At 46.6% G+C, this 5,000-nt stretch overlaps 1 protein-coding gene across 3 annotated transcripts in view; it reads left to right on the top strand.

Moving 5' to 3' along the window:
- LOC136827774 (synaptotagmin-15-like) overlaps positions 1–5,000 on the top strand; it is a 457,185-nt gene that overhangs the window by 284,151 nt on the left and 168,034 nt on the right. The gene's annotated exons all lie outside the window — the stretch shown is intronic.

Genomic DNA, 5,000 nt, shown 5'->3' on the forward strand with positions numbered 1-5,000 from the left:
GCTCCCTCCCTTAGAGAAGACATATATCTCATGGCTGCAAGCCTTGCATTTGATTTTTCCTTTAAGTACTTAATTTCTTCATTGAAGTTCAGCTGTTTGTCTATGATTACTCCTAGATACATGTAGCTGTCCACCCATTCTAGGGGTTCTGTTCCTATGGTGAGGCGTTGTGGGGGATTTTGAGCTCTTGTTGTCATGGCCTTTGTTTTGTTAATGTTTATTTTTAGGCCCAGCTCGTTGGACTTTTGGCTTATGTCGTTCAGTGCCCTCTGCATTCTAGCCATCCTGACAGATCCCCGTGCTACTAAGCACACATCATCTGCATAAATGAATATCTCTACTCCTTGAAGAAACGAGGTACTCGGGTTGGTATTTATAGGCGGGGTCTTGATCGGTGCTGAATTATGATTGGCTGCCCGGGGCATGTACCCTCGGGCGGAGCCTTCTCATCCAAGTCGAAGTTCTGTTTTCGTCTTGCGTGCGGGCGGCATTGTAGTGCTGAGGATAAAGAGAAGAATTTCGATCCTCGGACGCCGAATTTTGATTTGCTCGTACGCTATGGGGATCGCTTGGTGCATGTCTCCTGGCTGCCGTGGGGAGGAAAAGGGTTTCTTGCGTAATGTTGAGTGTTGGTTTCTCCTTCCCAATGTGCAATGCTTCCAAGAGGCGTAGGCGGCGGTGGTCGGTAATCTGGTCAATTATTTCGATGTTCGTGATTATGTCTTTTCTTGCTATTCTCTGGTTATGGACGGTCCTGGCATGATTAAAGATAGCCCCCTCTTGGGCGTGGCAGGAAATCCTCTTGGAGAAACGCAAGGTGGTCATACCGATGTAAGAACCGAGGCATCCTCGGACGGGGCATAAGTACCGGTATACCACGTTGGTTTTCTTCAAGGGGTCCTGCTGAGGGGGGGCTGGGTTGTTGCGCATAACCAGGCTGCTCGTCTTTCTGCTCTTGTAATAGATAACCAGATGTATATTTTTGTTGGGGTCAACAGGGCTGACATTATTCTCGATGATGTTTTTAAGGGCGCGTTCGTCTTCTTTATATTTATGATGAAATTGTCCTTTGTAGAAGAGCTCTATGCGTTCAGGGGCATCGTGGCGAGGTTCCTGACGGTACCATTTATCGATGTTCGCCTTGATAGATTCTTCTATATCCTGGTTTGGGTGTCCATTGTCGACGAGGGTTTGGGCTACACGTTCCATTTCTCCGTGGGTGTCGTTCCTTTGGGTGTCCAATGGACACCCAAACCGGTGTAACGACCCGAGTGGGTCGTTATGCAGGTTCTTTAATATACTCAGGACGGGGCTGTCATGACTGACGGCAGATGCAACAAACAAAGGAGGGGAAAACAACAAAAACAATAAAATGAGCTTAATATTAATTTATTTATAATATTTACAAGTGAGTCAGGTCTGGCAAAAAGATAAAAACCATAAATACAAAAAAAGCCAAAAGGCAGCACTAAACAAAATCCAGTTAAAATAAACAAAAAAAAAGTAGCTTTAAAAAAAGGCAAAAATAAACAACAGCAGGCAGAAAAAAAAATACCAAACATACGTCCTCCATCGGGTCACCAAGACAGCCCTCAGCTGCACAACAGGGACAAGACCCCACAAACCAGAATACCCCGATGGAGACGTCAGGACAGCCTCACGCTGTCATCAAAGATGAGCAGCTCGTGGTCACACGACTACTCATGGTCACACTCCACCTCTACGACGTGCTCCACTTCGTAGGCGTGCTCCAATTTGCTGCTCAAAAACTCGACCAACGTCGACTCCAAAAACTGCCTGCTGCTGCTGCCACTGCCGCTACCTTCGCTGCCCAACCAGACCCGACTGGCGAAAAGAAAAACGGCAGCTCACCGACGAGAACATCAAAACAAAAAACTTGAAGGTAAGGAGGCAGCAATCCACAAAGGGAACGAGCGGGGAACCAGCAGTTCCCGCAAAACCATCACTTAACGTGACACCTCCCCACCTAAAAGAAAAAAAAATTATTTTTTTTTTTTTTTACACTCATGATCCTCCAATGCCGTAACAACCCCGCCAGCCAAAACAGAGCCGCCCTGTCACGGTCGCCATTGTAACGACCCGGTGGGTCGTTAGGCAGGTTCTTTAACATACTCAGGACGGGGCTGTCATGACTGACGGCAGATGCAACAAACAAAGGAGGGGAAAACAACAAAAACAATAAAATGAGCTTAATATTAATTTATTTATAATATTTACAAGTGAGTCAGGTCTGGCAAAAAGATAAAAACCATAAATACAAAAAAAAAGCCAAAAGGCAGCACTAAACAAAATCCAGTTAAAATAAACAAAAAAAGTAGCTTTAAAAAAAAAGGCAAAAATAAACAACAGCAGGCAGAAAAAAAATACCAAACATACGTCCTCCATCGGGTCACCAAGACAGCCCTCAGCTGCACAACAGGGACAAGACCCCACAAACCAGAATACCCCGATGGAGACGTCAGGACAGCCTCACGCTGTCATCAAAGATGAGCAGCTCGTGGTCACACGACTACTCATGGTCACACTCCACCTCTACGACGTGCTCCAAGAGGCGTGCTCCAATTTGTTGCTCAAAAACTCGACCAACGTCGACTCCAAAAACTGCCTGCTGCTGCTGCCACTGCCGCTACCTTCGCTGCCCAACCAGACCCGACTGGCGAAAGAAAAACGGCAGCTCACCGACGAGAACATCAAAACAAAAAAAACTTGAAGGTAAGGAGGCAGCAATCCACAAAAGGGAACGAGCGGGGAACCAGCAGTTCCCGCAAAACCATCACTTAACGTGACACCGGGATATAGAAGAATCTATCAAGGCGAACATCGATAAATGGTACCGTCAGGAACCTCGCCACGATGCCCCTGAACGCATAGAGCTTTTCTACAAAGGACAATTTCATCATAAATATAAAGAAGACGAACGCGCCCTTAAAAACATCATCGAGAATAATGTCAGCCCTGTTGACCCCAACAAAAATATACATCTGGTTATCTATTACAAGAGCAGAAAGACGAGCAGCCTGGTTATGCGCAACAACCCAGCCCCCCCCTCAGCAGGACCCCTTGAAGAAAACCAACGTGGTATACCGGTACTTATGCCCCGTCCGAGAATGCCTCGGTTCTTACATCGGTATGACCACCATGCGTTTCTCCAAGAGGATTTCCTGCCACGCCCAAGAGGGGGCTATCTTTAATCATGCCAGGACCGTCCATAACCAGAGAATAGCAAGAAAAGACATAATCACGAACATCGAAATAATTGACCAAATTACCGACCACCGCCGCCTACGCCTCTTGGAAGCATTGCACATTGGGAAGGAGAAACCAACACTCAACATTACGCAAGAAACCTTTTTCCCCCCCACGGCAGCCAGGAGACATGCACCAAGCGATCCCCATAGCGTACGAGCAAATCAAAATTCGGCGTCCGAGGATCGAAATTCTTCTCTTCATCCTCAGCACTACAACGCCGCCCACACACAAGACGAAAACAGAACTTCGACTTGGATGAGAAGGCTCCGCCCGAGGGTACATGCCCCGGGCAGCCAATCATAATTCAGCACCGATCAAGACCCCCCTATAAATACCAACCCGAGCACCTCGTTTACAAAGGAGAACTAAATAAACATCCAGAGATTAGGAGCCCGAACTCCTATGGAAAAGACCAAAGTGACAACATCAAGAGGTTAGATATGGCAGAAGCAATGCTGAACATGAGACCAGACACAGCGCAGGATGTGCAACATATCCCGCCCTGGAAAAAGGATTATGCAAAATTCCATTACACACACCTTCCCAGAGCAAAAGAAGACTGCTCAAGAGAGGAACTAAGAGCAGCAGCCTACGAGTCCATCAGGAACACTGAAATCCTGGGGGCCCAAACGTACTACACTGATGGCACTGTGGATCCAGAGAATAAAACTACTGGAGCAGCAGTATATTCAAACAATTTCCAAGCATCTGGAGAACATCAAACTGTGCCTCAACAATGCAGACAGAATTAGTAGCGATAAGACAGGCACTACTGTACTCTCTGGAAAATGAGGAAGGACCCGTCATCATCCACACTGACTCCAAATCCTCCATGCAGGCCTTGCAACAAATTAGAATTAAAGAGAACAAGGCCTTGCTGGCTGGGATCAAGTTACTGCTATACCAGCACAGCGAAAGAGGAAGACCAGTCACTATGAACTGGATACCGAGTCACATAGGAATTCCAGGCAATGATAAAGTGGATGAACTAGCCAAGAGCACAAGGTACATTGACAGAGTGCAGATCCACATACAACCTGCACTACAACAGATAAAAAATGCCATAAAACCGCTCATGAAAGCAAACATGCTGGAAGACCTACGGGCATGGACAGATCACTCCCCGACTGCCAGATGGTACAAATGGGCAACCGACCTAGTGCCTCCCCCCATAGATAGGCACACACCGAGAAAACTAGCTGTATGTATTCACAGACTAAGGCTAGGATACAGAGCCTGCTGGGAAATTGTTAACCCCAGTGTCAGACCATATGAGCACTGTGAGGAAGAAACACAGCAGCCTCTCCTACACTACCTGCTAGAATGCAGAGAGACAGCACTGCTCAGAGGCGAAGTACAAGCTGATGTAAACTCACCAGACACAGCCAAAATAGCAGCAACACTTGCAAAGGCAATAGTCGAGGACATCGACACACATGCCCAGCTGCTAGTAAATTTACCGCCACCAAGATAGAACAAAGCAATGAGAATACTCAAACTTCTCACTTTCTACTTTCTAGCTGAATTAAGTAATGTAATGTTAAGTGTGTTCAGAGTGGCACTGGCCACCAACTCACTTAATATGTACTTTCATACTACCACTACAAACAAACCAAGATGGCCCTCTTTAACTACCACCATCATCCTCCTCAACTCATCCCATCCCCTCACCGTAAGGCCTTATACACATCATCTCTGTCTTATTCCAACTGAAACACTCTACCACTAAG

This window comes from Macrobrachium rosenbergii, chromosome 1, assembly GCF_040412425.1.
Source record: "Macrobrachium rosenbergii isolate ZJJX-2024 chromosome 1, ASM4041242v1, whole genome shotgun sequence".
Lineage (NCBI taxonomy): Eukaryota > Metazoa > Arthropoda > Malacostraca > Decapoda > Palaemonidae > Macrobrachium > Macrobrachium rosenbergii.